The following is a 23,614-nucleotide window of genomic DNA, read 5'->3' as shown; positions in this document are numbered from 1 at the left end:
GGACCAGACATCAATCCAGGCTCTCCAAATCTTTCTGAATCAGTCTTATGTTTCAAACTTGTAAGTAGCACAGGCAAGGCATGTTAGTCTTATGTTTGTTTTCTCATCCTGTAAATGTTTCTTTTGCTGAGAGGATTTTACCTCTGTTTGCTGTAACTTTGAACCTGAGGCTAGAGGGGTTTTTCTCTGGGCTATATAAATTTAAGTACCCTGTAAAGTATTTTCCATCCTGATTTTACAGAGATGATTTTTACCTTTCTTTTTCTTTAATTACAAACTTTCTTTTTAAGAACCTGATTGATTTTTCTTTGTTGTAAGATCCAGGGAATTGCGTCTGGACTCACCAGGAGTTGGTGGGGGAAATGGTTAATTTCTCCTTGTGTTAAGATCTAAGGGGTTTGGATCTGTGTTCCCCAGAGAAGGTTTTGGGGGGACAGAAAGTGTGCCAGACACTGATTTCTGGCTGGTGGCAGCGTTACCAGATCTAAGCTAGGAATTAAGCTTAGAAGGGTCCATGCAGGTCCCCACATCTGTACCCTAAAGTTCAGAATGGGGGAGGAAACCTTGACACTCCCCCAAGGAGTTCAGTCACAAATTTAATTAATGCATTATTTTTTTAACGAGTGTCATCAGCATGGAAGCATGTCCTCTGGAATGGTGGCTGATGCATGAAGGGGCATATGAATGTTTCGCATATCTGGCATGTAAATACCTTGCAATGCCAGCTACAAAAGTGCCATGTGAACGCCTCTTCTCACTTTCTGGTGACATTGTAAATAAGAAGAGGGTGACATTATTTCCTGTAAATGTAAACAAACTTGTTTGTCTTAACAATTGGCTGAACAAGAAGTAGGACTAGGACTTGTAGGCTCTGAAGTTTTATATTGTTTTGTTTTTGAGTGCAGTTATGTAACAAAAAATCAACATTTGTAAGTTGCACTTTCACGACAAAGAGATTGCACTACAGTACTTGTATGTATTTCTTTTGTTTATCATTTTTACAGTGCAAATATTTGTAATAAAAATATACACTTTGATTTCAAGTACAACACAGAATAGAATATATATGAAAATGTAGAAAATCCAAAATATTTAATACATTTCAATTGGTATTCTATTGTTTAATAGTGTGATTAAAAGTGCGACTAATCACAATTAATTTTTTTGAGTTAATCGGGTGAGATAACTGTAATTGATCGACAGCCCTACTCAGTAACAATAATTATTATAATAAGTAAATAAAAGATTTCACGGTCTGTTCAAAAGCATCTGGCAGTCCAGATTTAGCCCACTGTCTGCTTATTGACTAATTGTGATCTAGACTCCTTTGTACGGGGCTTTTGAAAACTACATAAATCCCATCAAACCTGACAATACACTAAAATGAAATTTAGAGGCCAATTCAAATCTGAGAAACCAGCTCTCACAAATACCCCTTCTGGTCAGGTGTGTCTGCAGTTTTTAAATAGTCCCAGCCCTGGTATTGGGGTGCACCCAAAGGGTTTCCTCCATGGAGACAAGAGTTTCATCCTCTCTGGGCCCTTCTGGTCCCAGCTTTCCAGCTGGGCCACTCAGTAGTTCAGATCCCCTTCTCAGGGTTTATTTCTGCCCAATTATAGGCTGCTTCCCCCGTGGCTTATGGGAGGCACTTGGGCTCACCCACTACTCCAGGTCCTAGCTCAGGGACCCTAACAATAGCAGCCACACACAACTGTGTCCCTTTAACAAAACTGCTCTTAGTTCCATGGCCCCAGCTTCACCAAAGCTTCACCTTACCTCTGCGCTCTTTTACAGGGGGTCCCTGGTATACGTTTCCCCCTTATCTGTCCTTTCGCATATCTGTTGCTTATCAATAGGGGAACATGTTCCGATTCACATCGGTCCTGATCCGCATATCTGTCACTTCATCTTTTCTATTGGTGCTTCCCTTAGCATTCAGGAAGTGCTGAGAGGGAGGGGGAGGAGTGGGGCCAGGGCGCACTTGGAGGAGGGGATGGAACTGCACGGGAAGAGGCAGAGCGGGGGGGGGGGGGGAGAAAGAGGCAGGGTGGGCCATTATTTCTTATGGGGAAAAATTCCCTGGTATCCATTGTTTCAGTATCCATAGTCCCTTTTCAGGAATGCAAACCCGATGTATACCGGGACCCCCTGTATGTTCAGGCCCAGCAGCCAGTCAGGAACTCTTCCCCATTTCCCCAAACCCTGCCAGAACTGAGCTGTCCATGGTGCTGCAGTTCCCTTTGGCCAGCCAGGAGCACAAACTGAACTCCTCTGGTTCCAGCAAGAAACTGACTGTTCTGAACTGCATCTCTATTTATATGGGCCTGAAACCCTCTGATTGGCTGCTCCCTGTAGCCTTTCCCTGATTGGCTACCTCATACGCAGTCTCTCTAGGCTGCTTGGAAGACTTTTCTTCTGCTCTTTTTCTGTGACAGGTACGATAGGACCTGAGACCTCCGGTAGGAGGCCTCTGGGCCTAGTCAACCCCATCACAACCTCCCTAAATTTTTAACCAGTCCTTATTTGCAAACTGGTACCAAGTATTTGAGAAAATACAGTGGTATGAAAATCATTCACTATATGTTCTTAAATACTTTGGCATTGCAGAGCAAATTTTACCTCCTTCCTTAGGCAAAACTCTTAGTGACTACAGTGAGAATTTTGCCTGAGTAAACATTGAGGATTTAACCCACTGGGACTAGTAAAATCAGGATTTCTCTGCATTTTTGAATTTGTCAGTCCCTCAAAATACTTTGGAAGATTTTTGTTATTTAAAACATTTACCTCTGGACACTATAGTACATGCTCTGAAGCAGAATGTTTTGTATGAAGAGCAAATAAATATTTATAGTCACCATTCAGATCAAGTGCTTTCATCCACCTTAATGATGTGGTTCTTTATATTTAAACTAGCCATACATTGTTCCATGAATAAGCCATACATTCCATTTTAGTTGCTATTGCGAAACACTAGAAACTATTAAAGTACAATACTTGTGAATCATACTATCTTCTTACAGTGGCAATACAAAATACTATGATTTATACCAAGAGTGGTTTGTTTGTTCTTTAAATAGGCTTAGGAGGTTTTAAAACCCAAGGCTGTGAAACAATATTATCCTAAGATGATTAATGATAATCAGAGATAATACTGTTTTGTACACGGAATTTATACCAAAAATTTTCTTGTCTTGATGCAAGCATAGTTTAATGAGAAATCAGTTTTCTTGTATACTATTGTGTGGGGAGGATGCACTGTATAAAGCTACTTTTAAATACCCTGTCACTGGAGGTCCAAATTACTTTTAAATATCCACTTTTGCTTTTTACATTTGAATGTTTTGCATTTCAACAAGCAGAGCAAGTGAAAACATTGCTTTCTATAGAAAACAACTGATTATTTGTAATGGTAGGCGGTACTGAACCTTTGCATTTTATAGAGAGCTCAGTCTATAACAGCCATCACATTCTGCTTAATTACTTTTGTGTTTTATGACATTTGAATAATCCCTCCCAACCTACCCTTCTATTTACAACACTAGTCCAAATGACCCACATACTGTGCAATCATTTCTCCATCATTAATTAATCTGATTGCTGCCATTATGTAGAGACCATTATTTATGCCCTATAATAAGTGTAATCATCTAGCAAATTCTAATTTATTTGTTTCCTGTGACAGACTGTACCCTTATGTTCACCACTTTTACAAGACTATGATACATTTTCTATAAAGTATGCCTTTTGAGTTATTTGAAAACTCATAATGTACTGAACATTATTGTCCTGGTAAAATGTGTATAGCAACATTATATGTATAGTTATAAGACTCTATTATATGACATTGCTGAGACTTGCTTCAAGTTTAGAAAAGCAGAACAAACCAGTTATTCAGAGACAAAAGGTTAGCCATCACCTCAGCCAGGTGTCAACAAAATCAACTGGATGGCCATTCTTTGGCACAAAGAAAGGTGTGAGCGAGAAATTTACATCTTGGCATACAGACTTGCTGTCACCTGAATCCCAGCTGGAGATGATTCTCAAAGAAGAGAAATACTATAAGAAGGGAGAACAGAAAACACAAATCACCTCTCTCCCCTCATCTCTACTCATGGCATCAACAATGTTTGAAAGACAAAAGGAGCATCATTGAACTGAGGGAGGGGACCTGGCTGAAAAATCTAGCCAGGGGGTTATGATCATGTGGTGAGAAAACCCTTTTTGTTTTAAATTCACTTGGTTTGTTAAATTGGGTATTAGTTCGCATTTTACCTTTTATTTCTTTGTAACTAATTCTTACTTTTATGCCTCATTACTTGTAATCACTTAAAATCAGTCTTTCTGTAGTTAATAAACTTGTTTGATCTAAATCAGTGTGTTTGGATTGAAGTGTCTGGAACCCCCATCTGAGATAACAGGGTTTGTGCATATAATTTTCCATTAGTGAAGTTATGAACTTTCTATGAGCCTGTACTGCACAGAAGGAAAGAGCTGTGCAGTGCAAGATGCATGTTTCTGGGGACAAGTCTGGGATTAGGAATTTGCTATTGTCATTCTACAATATAATTCAGGAGTGGTTGGCTAGAAGCACTCATATAATCTAGCTGAGAGTGATTTTTGCATGTGAGAGGCTGTGTGTAAACAGACCAGAAGTGGTTGTTCTCACAGCAAAGCAGTGTAAAAGGCACCCCAACTGGAAAGTTAAGGGAACACAGCTGTCCAACAGTCCAGATTGTATCTTAGGGAATGTCACATTTCCTTGTAAACAATTCCTATTTAACACGGATCTAAGAAATCCTAATAATGTATCCAGCTCAGGCTAAATCCTACATCTCTCTCAAGTGACTAGTCTCATTGCTTGATGTTCAGCCCAAGGTTTTCGTTACTCTCTGCTTATAGTTGGTTCTTATATATTGTTTCTTATCAATTATTTGCATGATCCCACCAGTGTGCTAGGTCTTTTATAGACAAGAATGAAAACAAGGCACCTGATTCCTTACTGCCATGCATCTGTGCAAGGTCAGGTTAAAATAAATATCATTCTGACTGGGTAGTATTCTAGACCCTATTTGCAGAAGGTGCAAAGCAGTGGATAATTGGTTCCTGCCCTGAATATACAAACTAATGGATTTTGCATACATCTTGCTGTTTTCATGATTGTTTTGGACCCCCTCTCTCTCTTTCCCCCCGTGCCCCGCAAAAAAAGTTTGCAGATTTGTACTGATAGAAAATGAGCCAAAGCCTCAGCTGGTATAAATTGACATGGCTTTGTTATTGTAAATGGAGCTACGCCAGTTACACCAGCTGAGCATCTGATCAAATGACTGTTATCAAGATGATGTATAAGAAACAATTGACTATCCATCAGTCTGTAAGTATATTGTAGTCAGTGGCCGATGTGTGTTTGGGTGGGTCTTTGCCATTGATTTAACTCTTTTAGAAGATATGATGATTCCACATCTTGCTCAAAGTGTTTGTGCTGCACTAAAGAAAGTTTTGAAAGGATGATCTATTATTAAGGTTCTTCTCATTCTTTTATTTTCCGTATGAGCATCATAATTGTTTGGGTACTGTGTAATACGATGAGAATAATACTGCCATAATGAATGCACTTTATTTTCTAGTTTACCTTTAAAAAAATCTGTTCAAAAACTGCGGTGTGGCTAGTATGAAAGTGGAATCTCCCTGCCCTACAGGGTTGGTGATGGTGTCACTCAAAAGACAGCAATGAATTCTTCTGGCTTGCACGGTACTTGACCTGTGAATTTATAGCAGGCATAATTCAGTCTCTTATTTTCCTCAGTAGAAGTATTTCTGTAGCAATAATAAATTGCATTAAAACAATATTCAAGAGAAACTAGATGGCTCAGAGGATTGTAAGGAGAGAGCAAGCCATTTCCCCCTCACTGGGTCACTGGTTTCTAGGTCACTTACTCTCTTTGCAGGCTTTTGTGAAATGGGTTTGGTGATCTCGGTCCAGTTCCAGGTAAACATGACATCACCACAAAGGACAGTGCTCTTGGCAAACCCAGGAAAGAGGCCACAAAAGGAAGTGGCCATGGAAACAGAACTACCCTCTCAGTTTGAGGCTGAAGCACATTGTGGGAGCAGCATAGAGAAGCTTTCACTGCAGCTGCCCACGCTATACTTGTTCTACGTGTAAACAGAGAAGAACTCACTCTCCTAGATTGCCAAATGCCATTGACAAACCATTAAAAAAATAAACCCAACATATAGATGATAGTGCCCGGTTTTTTCTTTGACATAATCTCACATCTAACGGGCCACTTAGCCCTGCGTTTTGATGGAATCCCATTTCTTAAGAGAAACTGGTACTGACATAATTTCATCTCTTTTGCTCTTTCCTTGGAATCTGTTTCCCTAAAGAGAGCTCTCTGAATTAATACTGCCCTTTTCTAGTTTAATTGAGCAGTTCTTATCACCCACAGCCCATGATTGATTACACTGCCATGACTCTATTACTATCAAACAGCAGTAATTAAGAGCCTAGAATATATAAAACACTTCCTAAAGTGTTTTCTCCACCTTCCTCCCCGCCTTTCTCTATCCAAATATTTTCTTAACTGTTGCCCAGGAATATAAAGATTCTCCAGTCGTTTTAGCTAATGAGACCATAATATGATTCTATTCCTCTTGTAGCTCACAGCTTTTAAATAATTTCTGCTGTCATTTTATTTTTCTTTGTAATTACCCTGAGGATGCAGCTTGCTGTACATAGTCAGAGCTATGCAAATCTTTTATAACTAAATCCAAAGCCGTGTGAAACTTATCTAGTTATGGATTTCATTGCAACCTCCCAAAACTCAGCCTAAAATGTTGCTGAGGTTTGCAACCCTTTCCTAGAAAGGCTGCATGTGGTTCGAGAGTAGAACTGGGCACCAGGAACTCCACAGCTCTGCTGCCAGCTCTGCCAATGACTAGCTGTTTAGCTTTAGGCAACTCACTCCACCACTCTGTGCTTCAGTTTTCCTCCTGTAAAATGGGGATAAAAGTGCCTCTGTTACGCACAGAGATGTGGATCAATTAGTGGGTCATTCACTCCTGCTGGGAGATGCATGCCCTCTTCCACCCATGGAAGGGGCCAGGCAGTGTTTCAACTGTTGCACACTCTTGGGCGTTGTGCCAGGGGACAGAAAGTGTGATTTTTCCACTGGGTGCTCCATGCAAACATCAGATGAAATTAATTGATAAAAAATGGTGCATCAATTTTCACAAAAGATCTTCCCAATCACTGCACACCTCTGCTAAATACACCAAAGCTCTGACTTCCTTCAGACTCCAGTCTCAAAGAGAAATTTACTGGAATGAGAATCCACATGAGCTGAAACTGCTGTGCCTCACCTGGCTGTACTCTGAATTCTGACAATACTGTGGCCCTGGAGTCTTCCTTTTCGTATTGGTCATGGACTGAAATTCTGCCTTACTCTAGGCAGCTGTCATCCTGACCCCATGCTCACTGAGCCCGAAGCAAAGCACATGAAACCGACTGCCTTCCTACCACGCCAAAGAAAACACATTCTTTCAAAACCATTCACGTTGCATGGACATCAAAGAGGGTTTGTCACACTGATATTTCTATCACTCTACAAGCAATAAGAGAGTAGTTTGATGTTCCTACTCTGCATATATATACTGCAGCATCATAATAGCTAGGATAATGTTTTCTGATAGAAGTTTATATTAGCAGATCCCAATGAGGCCTCAAAAGCAACAGATCTTTAGAACCGTCTCATAACATCTCCCATTTCTTTCCTTCTGACAGTCACAGCATTTCCCCCCTCTTATGTGAATATTTTTCTATCCTGTTGCTGTAGCCCAGTACTGCTGTACTGCATCAGACACTCCATGTGGATTATGTGAACTAAAATGTACTGGACAGTTACCAGCAAGTCAAGAAATTAGAGGAAAAAGAGATTTTGTAGGTTACCATGGTCATCCCTTGTTCCCCACAGTGCATAATCTGTCGAGTCAAATTTTAGATGACTAGTGATCTGCCCTCTTGTCTCCTAGGAACAGTAGGATGTTTACTGTTGGCTTTTCACAGTACTGTATCGTTGCAATTTTGGGCATCTTTTAAAGTTTTACATGGCAGATCACCAGGATTTAGAGTCTTTCCATACCACTGTGAGTCACTGACCCACCCTCAGGAGATATGACCCAACTGAACTTAGTGGTGAAGTAGTCTGCCTGTCTGCAACCTGAAGTGGAGAAAGGGTTCTAGTTAGCCCCTGAAGTTTTACATCAGATGCTGGAGGAGGATATCAGACTGGACCTCCCTACCCTTAAGAAGACCTGCTTCTGGCAGTCAGAAGTACAAGTCGAGGGAGATAGTTGGAGGACAATGAGGTCTTTAGCTGGACTGCCCAAATTTTAACAGAAAGACTGAACTGCAAGAGGAGCTGATGTTTCCCTGACAGCAATAATGTTTTTTCAATTAAAATTTAAATAAGAGAAAGAGAGAGAGATGGACTTGGAGACAGAGGCTTTGCAAGCTCAGAACAAAACTAGCACATTTTAAGTTTTAAGGGTTTTCTTGGCGCGCTCACCACTGACTGTAATAAAATTTCTCTCGAAGCTCAGAACCTTGGAGAAAAGAGTGTGAGAGTGTGTATTCGCTCACTGGGTGAGCTTCCTCAAGCTTTTCATACATCTCCTGTTTTCTCATTAGTGATTTCTCATGGTGGTGTTATTGCTCAAATCTTCTACATTGCACTGCACCTTCCACACAGTAGAGAGTGGCATGTCATCACCATTACAGGAAGCTTGATGGGGCTCCTATTTCATGTAACAAATACCTGCTCAATCTCACTTTCCTTTCGATTCCTCCACCTACAGAAAGCGGGAACCGGATTCTTTGCTGAGTTCAGCATCCAGAGGTCAGAGTAGAGTATGTGCGGTGGGGGAGGGGTGTATGGCGGTTGTCAAGAAGTTAGTTATGGTTCCCTTATTCTCTGCCCCAGTCCCAGCATGGCTTAGTGAAAAATGGTTTTGATTTACTGAGTTATGATGCCCCTTTGAAAATGACACATTGCTGATGCACTCTACGCTTTAACAGGGATTGGTCTTAAGCTGGCAAAGTGTACAGCTAAGGAAAACGACACTGAGCCTGCCCTGGTAACTTAGCGGCATACTGGAAGTTTCAGGCAAAAGGGGGTTCCTGAACATTTTGTAATGTGTGCTGAGTTGAGGCAAGGGATTGGCAAGCCCAGCATAACTTGTAAGGCAATAAGGTGTTAAGGGAAGGCGCCTGGGTGCTTTCTGTTCTGAGGCACCTAAGGAGCAGCATAGCTCTGAAGCTTTGCAAGAAAGGGGCTCCGTCTCACTAACCTCCTAAAGTGCACAGAAGAACAGCTATACCTTGTGACTCTACCCAGATGCCTGGGACAGCATGTTCTGAATGTGCCTAGTTCCAGGATGATTGGCAAGCCAGCAAGAGCGTTTAAGTCCTGGAGAGTGACTCTGCGCCTTTTTATACGTTTTTCTTTTCTTTTCTTTTTTTAAAGTCTAGGAAATCCTATACATAACACTCCTTAAAGCTGCCCATTTAAGCACTAAAAGTCTGGAAAGACAACAGCTAAGACTGTATATGTGCAACTTTAACTTGCACCCTTGTGTGTATGACTTGGGCTGCAGCCTTTAATTACTTGACCCCGTACACATCATACACTTTCTGACACAATCACCTAGACCATCCCTGTTTTGTCTAACCTGCTCTCCAGTGATGGAGATTCCACAACCTCCCTAGGCAATTTATTCCAGTGCTTAACCACTTATTGTTAGAGTGGCTGTTTGGAATGTTAAAAGCAGTCAAGTTTTGGAGCACTTATGGAATCTTCATCACTGGCAATATTGAAATCAAGCTTGGATGCTTTTCTTAAAGGTATGCTAGTTCAAACAGGCATTATTTCAGGGACATTCCATGGCTTATGTTATGTAGATGGTTAGACTAGATTAATAAATGACAGAAGGCGATTGTAATGAAGACGTTGATGAGGTTTAGTCTAGCAGCAGACTGTAGCCTGGGAATGTAGCTAAAGATGAATCTCCCATCAGCTATATCTTTTCCTGGGCAAAATGGGTTTACCTCATGTCTGTTGCTAATTTGATCTGGTTATATTCATTTCTTCAGTTTATTCATTTGGAGTGTGTTCCAAAATAAATGCTTGGGTATTATGAAGGTCATAAGTATTGGTACTTTACAGCATCTAAAGAGCCAGCTCTGCCTGGTTTTGTTATTTAGGTAACACTGACACTCTTTGCTTTCTGCTATATTTCATCTCTGTTATTGGTTTTGTTTTCAGAATAATTTCTAGATCATCCTGAGCCCAGATCAAGTCACTAGCAAGCAGCATTTGACAGGATAATATGCATGGAAGCATGGATGTTTCCAGGGGGCACATGCCAAAAAGTTGTTACATACACAAAAGGAGACAAGAGACACACTTAGTTTTGCTATGTCCAGCAAGATGTCTTTATGCTACATTCCTCTTGTTAGATGAACCACTGGAGTATGAGAACACAAGTCACAACCATTACTATAGTACTACAAGGGTATTAAAAGTACTGTGAGGTGAAGAGGAATGGTGAGCCTGAAGTGCGGTTTCATCCTTTGGCACAGATTGTAAACCACTTTGATCCCTGGCTATTGCTGTCTGCTGTGACACAAATGAGCAAAATTAAGTACAAGCTGCATCCTTTATACCTTTAACTTTTGATTTGCCTGGATTTAACAGGCATGCAATGTGAGAAAGACCAGCCTACATACAGGATGCTAGCCCACTACTGCTGCTGCAATGGAGTTACTCCATTAGCTCAAGTGACAGAGGTCTATCCTTTGTTGTCGTGTGTTCAGACACTGTTGATAAATGGTTGATCAGGGTCATTACATAGGGAGCTTAAAAAGCAAACATTTGCCGGACATTGACACCTGGGATTCCACAGTATTTCCCTGTATTTAGAATAGGGAATGACCCCAGGACTTGTCCTCACATACAGCGGCGCAGCTGCACCAGGGCAATTGCGCCGCTGTAGCACTTTAGTGAAGATGCTCTTAACTTCGTACTTAATCCACCTCTCCAAGAAGCAGTAGATATGTCAGCAGGAGAAGCTCTCCTGCTGGCATAGTGCTGTCTACACCGAGGGAGGTTAGGTTGATATTACTACATTGCTCAGGGGTGTGGATTTTTCACACCCCTGAGTGATATAGTTATACACATATGTGACATTATCTGATTAGAATATGACCATGCAAATCATTGTTGCTACCACTGTTATATAACTGCAATTAATCCTATACAAAGTGTGACACATGGCCAGAAAGGGTCAAGCATTGTGCAGGATAAATGACCCAGATCCAACCTTTAGAGACATATTAGAAAAGTATTTGAATGGTAATTAGGGCCATTCCATGGTAGATAGGCTAGAAATTTGAAATGCAACCCTATACTGTTAGAAATTAGAGGTCACACTAATTGTATGTGTGTACTCATATCTTGTTAGAGGTTAACAATGCAGTCAAACAGACCATGTCTATGCTGTATTCTGTTAATTAAGAAATATTGTTTCTTAAATTAATTCTAGATATAGTAATATCAATGTATTCATCTGTCTTTGAAATATATAGCAAATCACCTGTAAATGGTGGAAAACAGACAATTGCCTTATGTTAATCCCTGTATCTAGTTACCAGTGATGCTTAGGAAACAGGTCTACTTCAGAGTCTTCATGATTGCCTATTGTTCACCTAAGGAAGCCAAGCCGTCAAAAAAAAAAAAAAAAAGAAAAAGAAAAAAGAAACTATATAAAAACCTTTGAGTCCTGATCCTTTTGATCTCAAATGTGCTTGATGCGTCATGCAGGGGAAGCTTAAGTCATAAGACTGAGATCTCCAGTCCTAACTGGATCACCCTGAATATGAACATTGGACTATAACCTATGGGCTAATCCTGAAAGAACTCGTTGCAACTACAAAGCTCACCATCTCTACCATGAATCTGATCTCAGAACTGTACTCATGTCTGTATGTATATTGATCTTTTAACTAATACTCTCTTTTCTTTTTGAATAAATTATAGTTTAGTTAATAAGAATTGGCTGTAAGCATGTATTTAGGTAAGATCTGGAATATTCATTAAACTGGGAGGTAATTTGTCTGATCCTTTGGAATTGGTAGAATTTTCTTATATGATGAATAAGATTTTCAGTAATCCTCATATTTGACTCAGGTTTCTGGGTGGAGATCAGAGGCTGGGTTGTTTTGAGAGAATTGTATTGTTGGCTTCTGGGTAACTAGTAAGATATTATACAAGCTGTTTTGGTAAATCTAAGTATTGGAATAGCCACCAGCTTTGGGGATTGTCTGCTCCAATCTTTGCAGTTCACCCTAATTGAGTAACCTCAGTGTGGCTCTCCTGGGATCCCGGTCACACCATATCCGTCTGTTATGTATACCTGGCCTCAGATACCACCATTGGTTAACTGCTGGTAAATGTTGATTTGATATTAGCCAAGCAGTCTGCTTAGTAATTCAAATATTCATTGATTTTACATTTGCAACATGTACTTTAGGCCAAGAAGGCAGGTTAAAACCAGTGGGTGAAAGCCTGTCCTCATTGCAGTCAATGGAAGTTTTGCATTGATTCTAGTAAGGTCAGAATATCACCCAGTATGTCAGGAAGCTGTGGTGTTTCAGCTTTAATTGTGAATGTCTCTTCACTTTTCATGGTTTATATAACAGAAGTCTCAGCATTAAAACATAGGCTGCATCATATGATAGGGTTTTTCAGCAAGTGTAAATTGAGAGACTCCCTAGCCCAGCATTCCTTCTTCATTATAGGCCTGATCCTGCACCATTGCAGTCAATGGGAGTTTGCCATTGACTTCAATGAGTTCAAAATTGAGTACTAAATGTAGTTTACTCCCATCTGCTTTCCCCCCACTCCTCGTTCTCCATAGAAAAACCTGGCTCTCTCAAATTCAGTATGCTTGCTTCAGTCACATGCTCAGTTGCTTATTAGGTTTTGCCTAAGTTCTTTGCTTAATTCTAGTTTTGTGTTATGTTGTTAGATAGCTGAACGTTTAAATGCTTTGCTCTGTTAAGAAGGCAAAGAAATAAGGCACTAAACTGAATCTTAAAAAGATCTAATTTCTATTTCCAACTCTGCCAAAGACTTGTTGTGTAACCTTCACATGGTGCTTAATCTCTGAACCTCAATTTCTTGTCTATGAAATGGGGACAATTTTGACTCCCTTTCTAGGGAAGGTGTTTGAGATGAATTCATTAATATTTGAGAGGTGCTCAGACACTCTGATGTAACAAAGCCTATAAATAAACTGACCAGTGGTAGTTAAAAAAAAGTCTCTTGAGAAATTTTGAAAGCATCTCATCTTATGTCACCTTGAAGTCTCCCTTTTTCCAGCGAGTATAAGCTTTTCTCCCTTGCATTCTGTGAATAGAGCCTGTAGGATCATTGGTTCACTGGTGCTGGCCTGACCACCACTTATACACTCATATTCAAAGCCTCGAGTGATCAAAAGATGTAATTGTTTAATTGTGGAGTACACAGAGCTATACATATCTAATTTAAGCAGCATTCACTTACTCTGCAAGATGACTTTCCAGTGACCGACCAGCCATTTTCAGTTAGTCAGGCTTTCAGTGTATGCTGGCCCCAGGAGAGAGAGATTATATCCTTTCTTCCATTATGAGAGCAGGTCAAATTTGATATCAAGTAAGATAGTGCATTTATGTGGACACATTGAGGAATACAGTTTCCAGTTGTTTGAACAATGAATTTGTAGCCACACTCCTGCTCTAAGTCACCCCTTATATTTTTTGCACATGCAGTTGCAAAAGGGTTCTGTAGAAATGATAGTATAACGAATCTGTTTATAGGGAGATGAAATCAGCCCCTGCATAAATATTTTGCCAGCTAGATGGTCCATAAATAGAAGGGATGTGGGCTGTTGATTGTGGGGAAACTATTCATTCAGAGAAGGATGTTTTGTGGGTTAAAGAACTCAGCAGATCCTGGGTCTGTCAGTGATTTTCTGTGAGACTGTGGGCAGGCTACTTAGGCCCAGATTCTTAAAAGGGTTTAGGTGATGCTCTGCTCATCATTGTGAGGCCGGAAACTTAGATGACTAAGTCCCATTTTCAAAAGTGACACAGGTACTTAGGAGCCTAAAGGCTTGCTGACACTGGAAACACTACAGCGGTGCCACTCTAGTGCTCAGAGTAGACACTGCCTGTGCTGACAGCAGAGGTTCTTCCATTGGTGCAATTATACCATCTCCTGAGAGGTGGTAATTAAGTTGACAGAAATTTTTTTCCGTTGATCTAGCGTTGTCTACACCAGGGGTTAGGTTGTTTCAACTAAGGGCAAATCTACACTTAAACCGCTGAAGCAGCACAGCTGCAACACTGTAGCACTTTAATGAGACACTAAGCCAACATGAGAGAGTTCTCCTGTCGGTGTAGTTAATCCACCTCCCCGAGAGGTGGGAGCTATGTCAGCAGGAGAATCTCTCCTGAGTGTTGACTACATGAAGGGTTAGGTCAGTATAACTATGTCACTTAGGCATGTGGATTTTTCACAACCTTGAGAGACATACTTATGCTGATGTAACTTTTCGATGTAGACCAGCCCTAAGTCTCTAGAAGCCAATGGGACTTAGGAACCTAAGTGCTAGTGCCCCAAGGGGACATGAGTTAGTCACTGCAGTGCCTAATTCTAGGCACCCTGCTGCCTAGTGGAATTCTCAGCCTGAGTTAGGCAACCAGGCTCCCCATACAATGCATAGGTGCCTAAGAATGTATCTATCTGAAAAAGTCAGGAAGTTGAGCAGGGAGCCACTTAAGCCAGCCAATAGGAAATGCTGTGGAGAGGGGTGTGACTTAAGCCCCTTCTCTTTCAGGGACTGAGGCACCAATCTTCACTTGAGATTTACAGCCATGAACCCTCGCCTGGAGTTGAGCACCTGAGTCAAGTCACTCCTTTCTCACAAAAACAGAGGCAGAAGTGGTGGTAATATCCACTTTTACCCAACAGCCTACTGGCTAGAGCATTCCCCTGGGATGTGCTACAGTCAAGTTCAAGTCCCTGCTCCAATGAATAGTCAAGTATTTTAAGCAAAAGGGAAGAGCTTCAACAGGGGAGAGACTAAGACAGACCCCAAACCCAGCATATTCAATAGCCCGATGTTAGGGCACTCACCAGAGAAGTAGGAGACCTGAGTTCAAGTTTCTGCTCCTCTCAGAATTTGAAGTTGAGTCTCCCACATCCTGAGTGAGTGCTCTAACCACAGGCACCTGCTTCCTTCTTGCCCGGAGGTGCTAAACCCCTGCTCTCCCCCAACCCCCACCCCCACTCCACCCCTTCCTGCAAGCCCCCACCTAGCCCCACATCTTCCTGGCCTTGCTCTGTCCCGGGCCCCCTCCTCCAGTCCTCACCCCACTCTACCCCTTCCCATCCAGTTCCACCCCTTCCTCTGAACACATCCTGTCCCCGCTCCTCCCCATCCCCCCAGCGCCTCCTGCATGCCGTGGATCAGCTGATTGTCGTGGTCAGGAGGCACTGGGAGGGAGAGGGAGGAGTTGATCAATGCTCAGGAGGTGCTGGTGGGGAGGGGGGAGGAGCTGGCTGCTGGTGAGTGCTAATTTTTTTCCGTGAGTGCTCTAGGGCTGGAGCACCCATGGAGTCAGCGCCTATGGCTCTAACCACTGGGCTATAGGATGTGAGGGGGTTGGGAAACAGAAGCATCACCAGGAGAATGCCTACTTTGAGGATTCCAGCAAGATTTAGGTGTGAGCCAGGAATCAGGATTTAGGCAGCTGTGCACATGCTCACTGTCAGATTTTTAAGCTGCTAGGAGATTTTATCAGTGGGAACTGAGGTTCCTACTGGATTAGGATCTAGTCTTCAGTGTCTCAAAGTCACTTTTGAAAATGTGATTTAGAGCAGGCCTTAGGTGACTGCACCTAAAATTTGGGTCAACTTAGCTACATTGCAGAGGGCATGAAATTTAAGTCAAACTACCCCAGAGTGTAGGTGCAACTAGACTGACAGAAGAATTCTTCTGTTGACCTAGTTACCACCTCACAGCGGTGGATTTACTACAGTGATGGAAAAAGTCTTTGTTGCTGTAGTAAGTGTCTGCACTCGAATGCTTTCAGATGGCGTTAAGTAGCTGTATTATAGTAGTGCCTAGCTAATGTTGTACTATATTGAATTCACAAGAAATCCTTAATTCAGTGGCAGAACATACCTTAGAAGCTAGACACAAAACCACTTCAAATCCTTTCAATAAATGCTGCTGTTCACTCAGAACACTCATATGTATAAATATCTAGTACATTGTCAGCCTGTTACCCTCTATACAACAGTCCAAGAATTATCTACAATTTAAGTAGGGGAGAATGTAAGGAATTGTGTATGAGTGTGTGAGCTGTTGTAACAGGTCTTCCTTTGTTTTCTCTCATCACTGCTGAGCTGCTTTGCACTTTGCAATCCTGGCTCAGTATTTAGTCCTGAAGTCACAATGAAGGGGGGAGAGGGGGACAGAAAGAGCATATGTGGGGCACAGTTAGCAATGAACTAACAGGTTATATAAGAAATTAGATTGGATAACTGGTGAGGATACAGCACATCTGCAAGCATTGAAACTGTCCAGATTTTGCTTGATTATAATTCAGTTTACATCCCTTAAGGCTTGGCCTTAATCCATCTATCAGAAGGGGCAATTCTTGGAACATCAGAGATTAAGAGAGTAACCTTTAGAGAGAGCCATTTATGCACTTTTATTCCTGAGGCAGAAGTGATTTGTTTTACACTCCATTAAACAACTCATGAACTGTTACCAGTCCTCAACAGACTGCAAAACAGGTCATAGTGCAAGATCAGAGCACAATAATGCACAATTCCTTTATCTGCTCTGATATGATCAGAATGGCTTTTCAGATAAAACAGAATTCATTTAAATAAACTAGGTTGTAAAGAGCTCCATGAAAAGGTTAGGTACACTGACTATTACTGACTGTAAAGAATACTAATTAAGCTATAAACTAAGCATGCATTATTAGACCAAGTAATGTATAGCCCAGGCATGTTACAAGGCACATGTAGTCATTTCAGTTGCTAGACCTAATGTTACCCGATGGATTTATTACTATAAAGAACCCAGTTCTCCATTAACTATAATATTTGTCAAGATAGATTTCAGATAGGCATGAAAAGGTAACAAATTCATTTTAGAAACAGCGTTCATGACAGCCATGTTACATACTGTAGAATCACTTGAGTAACACAGGATCTTAGGGCTGTTCCAGTAGGGAATTAGTTCCAAAGACTATCAAAAAATAGAATTAACTGATTAACACAATTCAGATACAGAATAAATGATTCTCTTTTGTAGGTCTTAATGGCTTTTTTATATCACAGTTACAAAGCACCACACACCAGCACAAGGTAAAAAAAAACATGTTAAATGAACGTAAAAGAAGAGATAATTATAAAAGTGGCTGGAATTATTTTAATAGCTGGCCACCAGCTAATGCTGCTTTTTCCTAACAGAAGATTTTGAACTGATAACAGGAGACCCTGCAGCAAAGAAGTGGTCTGACTAGAAGAGTTATGATCAGTTTCCCTGTAGCAATGTAGATGCCACAAAACATGGTGCGTTCCATAACTTGTGCAGGTTTTTACATACCCTCAGAGCGGTATTACTGCTTTTTCAAAAAAGCAGGTAAATGAGAAATTTCTAGAAAGGAAATAAAATTGGAGAGAAGGAATTTTAATGGAGTGATGCAACATAATGTAACATTCCAATGTAATTATATAACAAAACCAAACTCAAACCCACATAATAGGTAAAAAGGCTGGGAAATTAAAAAGGTACTATAAAAAAAGACACACAAGGCAATTACACAGGATCCGGGCTGATGAGAGCAGGAAAAGAGGGGACAATTGTACCCAAGCTTAACCCCCCGCCCAGACACGTTTATAAATAAAGTGAAATGGGAGGGAGTGCGGCCCTAAACATGACTGGGCCCCAAATCTCTCTCAGTGAGTCTGCACGGGATGTTAAGAGCCCCTTCACTGCACTGCCTCTCCCTACATGTCTGTGCAGTGCCTAATACACATAGTTAAGTGAATACACACAATAGTAGTGAAGGAGCCAGGGCACACAAGCACTAGTCAAAAGTGGCTGAAGAGCACGGCTACAGGTAGCCGCTATATGACTCATGCTTTCCTACCTCTGAACTGGCAACAGCCCCACCATGTGTTTGGGGTTTCTACCACATCCACTTTGAGCAGAGAAAGAGAGCACAGCCATGGCCTAGGGGACCAATGGTGGTGTAGCTACTAAGCCAGCTGTGCTGCCAGAAGGAAGTCACTCCATGTGGTTAGACCTAAGGCTCCATATGAACCCTTGGGCTTAGCACCAATACAAAATGGGAAGAGATGTTAGGATTCCCCATGTCCTGTAACAGAGGGCTGGTCTACACTACAAAGTGAAGTCAGCTCAACTACATTGCTCAGGGCTGTGAAAAATTTAATGCCCCGTGAGACGTAATTAAGTCGACTTAAGCACTGGTGTAGACACCATTAAGTGGACAGAAGAATTCTTCCATCGACCTACGTACCGCCCCTTAGAGAGGTGAATTTACTACAGCAATGGAAAAATCCCTTTTGTCACTGTAGTAAGTGTCTACAATGCAGCAGCACAGCTGCTACTGTGTTGCCAATGTCATTGCATTAGTTTCCCCCTTCTGCGGATTTCCACACCATCCCACCATGAAAAGGGATAATTTTGTTCAAACTTTGTAAGACACGATTGTTTGGATATTGTTATACTAACATCTTGTACATCTATTACAATTACCTGCTAAGCATTTCAGAGTAATATACAAACAGTCAGTAATTTAGCCTCACAGCATGCCTAGGAGGTGGTAAAGTGTTACTTTAACTTCCTATTTGTATAAGTGATTTCCGCCTGGAGCAATTTTCCCTATGTTGAACTGGATCTGTAAGCAATAAAGTCAATGGAACTACAGTCATGCTTACACTTACTGTGACAGTTAGGAACCAGTCTATGTGCACATCTGAATTCCATCGTGATGCTATGAACTCTATGTTTATACGCTCATGATTGTCTTTAACCGTATTCATTTATCAGACTTCTAGTTTTAAGGAGAAGGCGTCTGGCACCTGGGTATCTACCCCTGAATGGGACAGACATTAAGGACCATCAGTAATTAACTATGTCCTAGCAGGACAATGGGGACTTCCAGGAAGGATCATTGATTTACTAATGTCTCTTATTAGCTCCCTCTCTCCTGCCAACCATCTTTGTCTGGAGGGCATGTGAATGTGGCAAGGCTGGGGCATGAGGTCTCACACCGGGACTCATGACCAAAGCTGTGCTTATAAAGCCAGAGGTCTTTTGTGTTTTCCAGAAAAGAAAGACCAGAATCAGAAGACAGGACTTGGCAGGAGGAAAAGGGGTGCAGAAGAAACCTGGACTCTCTGTCCAACACTGACTAAGACCCAACGGACTCTCAGTTGGGGTGAGTTTTCTATAGATCTGCTGTCTCTTGTAGTTTTCCCAGGAGTAAAGTGTGTGTTTACAAATTCCTCTAGAGAGTCTGTGTTCCGTGCTTACACAGGCGCATAGTCCCTGAGAAGGGAATCAGAGGGTCCACAACTTCAGTGCAAGAGCAACTGGAGAGCAAGCAGTCCAAGAGGGGTGTCAGATGTGGGGTCTGCACCTGGGGTGTGCGCCTAGAGGCCCATAGCCAGAGAAACAGTGCCTAAACACTGCCCAGCCCAGCAAGCCAAGAGCATGAAGGACCTAATGTTTGGGTCCAGTACAGTAGCCTGGAGAGAGTCCAGTAGAGGGAGCTTATCAGAGCTGTAACCTTTTACACGGGTGTTGAAGTACTTTGCTGAATCAGGGCCATAATGGGGCATGCTGTTAGAGCCACTGATGTTTTATGGACTGGCAAAAAAATTAGACTACTTTGTAACCTCACCCACTGTATCATCATCCCCCATTTTATAGATAAGCAACCTGAGGTGACTTAAGGATCAAATTCTTCCTGGTTTCAGTGAGAGTTTTGCTCAATTCAGATCTACAGTATGTATCCTTAACTGACGTGAACACAGGAACAGAAAAGCTGGGGATAAAACTCAGATCCCCAGAAACCTGCATCTGAATCACAATGGGTCACAAATAACTTTTTAACTACATAATACCTTATTAGTATAATATCTGGGAATTACCGTACTATATCATCAAATGCTAATTATCTTCACAGTTCTCTCTTCTAAATTATAACTGCATGATAAGATCTAGAAATTGCAAATTATGTGATAAGTAATCTATGGATTTGCTTAGTAAATTCCAGTATAATTATTCTACTAAGTAATTGTTAAAACATGTAATTTACATGCATTTACACATGATTTTGCCAGAGAATTATGTATTGATTCTCTGGGTAGATGTAAGTAAAAATGAAATGGTATTTAAGATAACTTATTGAGAAGGATATTGCTAGGGTATTCCCTCTCTTCCCCTCCCCCCCCACCACACGTGGAAACCAGGTATTAAAATGTATTTCTTTATGGATGACTGTATCGTGGCAGACTTTTTAAAAACAGAACTCCCACCTTCAAATTGTTTGAAAACTGATGGCATAGTATGGCCTTGAAGCACTTGATTTTCTTCAAAGTAACATTCACGGTGCTTGTAATTGTAGGGTTTCTTCTGAGTGCTCAGCTGCAAGGCCTTTTCCTAATGAATAAATAAAAACAACATAACTGACAGCTTTCTTTGAAAATAAGAAATAAATATGTGGGTTTTGCAAACAAAGTATCAGACTCAGAATGGATGCACAATACTACTGACATTAGTGCATATAGAAATGGGCTTGATATGAACCAAGGTCTTTTAAATCCAAATTAATGAAAAGCCCATCTGTCTGTATGATAGAAAATGTTAGATTAATTGGAGACATAGTAAATAAAGTAGTATTATTCAATGGATTTCTTTTTTACTCCTTAGTAAATGCCTGATCCAAAGCCTATTTAAGTCTTTGCTAAATGCTGTTTCCTGGGTGTACCTGACTGGAACAACGACGTTCTGCACTTATTATCTGACTCACAGGCTTCTGAAATGTATTTGTCAGCCAAATTGTTTTCCTGTTTGAAAGCAGGGGTCTGAAATTAAATTGGTGATGTGTACGTCCCTAATCTGAATGTATAGACAAACAGAGCATTAATCTGCCAACCAACATGAAAGAGCTCCAGAGCCAGAGATGAAGTTATTTGGAAATTGGGATCAGAAATCTGTACTTGGGGAAGACTCACTGCTAGGCTGTAGCCAGCACTATTTGACTCAGGGTTCCCTGTCCCTCCCTAGCACATCAATGGAAACTGAAAAGAACAAAGATGTGCATGCTGGCAAATGCCACCTGAAAGTAGCACTGGTAGGAGAGCACTGGATAGCAAAATCATACTCACCCAAGCAACCCTGGAGACACAAGCATGAGGGTGCTTAATGACCTTCCCAGAACAGCTCTGCCTCTCTAGAGGCACAACTAAAATATATAGCTATCACCCCTGTATTTCTCCAGTTTTATGCTGGGTTACTCCATTAAGTTTGGTGGCATTACAGAGGTGAAGTTTTGGTCAGATTTTCTAGAGCACCAAGCATTGTTCTCAATGGGGTCTGTTGGGCGAAGTGCACTACTGAAAATGTGGCCAGAATTAAAGAGTAATCCTCTAGTAATTACACCAGGAGTGCAGGGTTCTGTATTTCAGAAATTGTAATATCAAACAAACACAAAACCAGGAGCAGTTAGGTATTGAGGTCCCTTTGAAAAATTAGCTTTAATGTCTAGGCCATCATCTTCTTCCAGTTGAAAGTATTTTTAACAGATTAGTGGCAGAATATTTTTAAAAACCTAGTTTGAAGACTTTAAAAGTGCAGTTATTTTGGAGGAATTACTCTGAGCAGCGATCTAATTGGAGACTTTAAATTGGCACTTTAGTATGGAGTATCGAATTAGCACTTAATGCTAGCGGTGGAAGCACGCTGCTCAAACTAATGGCAGGTGAACACCACTCCACCTGCAGGCAGGACGGCAGCAGTGCAGCAGACCACAGCAGTCATAGCAGGATTCGGGATCTGGCACCACTTTTCATTTGAATTCATTTGAATTCCTGGCTTGCCACTCTGCTGCTGCTCTCATCTGTCGTTCTTCAGATCTGCGTGCCTCAGCTCACAGCTGGTCCGGTGGCACCAGCCAGCAGAGGAGTCCAGCATCCAGGAGAGGTTGGCAGTCCCAGCACTCTGCAGCCGGTCCAGGAGGGATCCAGGAAGTCCAGGGAGTGGGGGCTGAGGAGGGAAGAGCCGCTGGTCCCAGAAGCGAGGGAACGCCAGGATCGCGCGCCGAGAAAGTCAAAGAGCAGGTCTCTAAAAGGGAAAGGAACAAAGGGCGAGCGTGAAAAGGATGAAAGAAAGCAAGACAAGAAGAGCCGAAGGAGATAAAGCAGCGGCTCAGGGCGGGCGCAGCCAGCCCAGCCCCAGCGAGGCACTGCATGCCATTCTAGGTGGGTCTGCAGTGCAGTGCCGAGTGACCCCGCAGTGCCCCACAGTGGACCGACAGGCAGGTGGGTGTGCGGGAGTGCCCCCCAGGTGAAGAAGATGAGGGGAGGATGTGGAAGGATATCGGGAGGAGGGCCTCCTACCCTGACAGCCACCCCTCCCTCCTCCCCCACAGCCAGGATCTCTTCAACCCCCCACGAACTCCCCAGGACTCAACCTGAGGGCCAACATTCCCTCATCACAACAGGGGAGGAAAACTTTTTTTTTAAAACACTAAAATATACAAACAGGAAATAAAATATAAAAATATAAAAAAATAAAAACTAAATAAAAATTTTTTAAGAACATTTATAAACAAAACAGCAGGAAATAGAAAACAGCAATTTTTAAATAAAAAAAAAAAGAGAAAAAAAAAAAGCCTCAGAGAGCAGTTGGGTGGGGAAAAGCAGAGGGTTTGGTTGAAGGGGAGAGAGCAGCTGGAAAAGCCCCATCAAGAGGTTTCTTTGCAGAGAGGATTCCCTGGGGGAGCATGGCATCATAGGGTCAGGCATCTGTGCAGGGCCTCTCTTAACCATCCGCCTCTCACTGTCCGCATCTCTCGGGCTTGTCCTAATTGAAATGGAAGTGGTCCTTAGTGTCTCTGGGTGTGAATTACTGTGTTGTTACTGTGTGCACTTTGATTTCTGCTTTAACAGAGTTTTACTTTGCATGCAGAAGACTTTTACTATGAATGTTTACTTTTTTTTGAAATTTTTACTTTACTTACAAGAATGACTTTTGCATACAGAGAAAGTTTTAAGCCAGAAGCTTTTAACAGCCAGGGTACGAAACTATAACGCTCATCTTTCCGCATCTTGCTCATTTTTTCTACTTTGAGAGAGCTCAGCAGGAGAGCACCTGCAAAGCACACTGGATAGCAAGCATCTTTGGACTTTTGCCAGGAACTTGTTGCAGGACTCCGCAGCTGTGCTCTACTCTCGCCAGC

The 23,614-nt window shown here is 41.7% G+C and overlaps 1 long non-coding RNA gene across 1 annotated transcript in view; it reads left to right on the top strand.

Moving 5' to 3' along the window:
• LOC120402021 overlaps window positions 1–19,589 on the top strand; it is a 61,639-nt gene extending 42,050 nt beyond the window's left edge. The window contains exon 3 of the long non-coding RNA XR_005596914.1: window positions 19,478–19,589. This is a non-coding gene — a long non-coding RNA (uncharacterized LOC120402021). The remainder of the gene's footprint in view (window positions 1–19,477) is intronic.
• The last annotated feature ends 4,025 nt before the right edge of the window (window positions 19,590–23,614 follow it).

This window comes from Mauremys reevesii, linkage group 3 (genome assembly GCF_016161935.1).
Source record: "Mauremys reevesii isolate NIE-2019 linkage group 3, ASM1616193v1, whole genome shotgun sequence".
Lineage (NCBI taxonomy): Eukaryota > Metazoa > Chordata > Testudines > Geoemydidae > Mauremys > Mauremys reevesii.
This window is presented reverse-complemented; position numbering and strand designations above follow the sequence as displayed.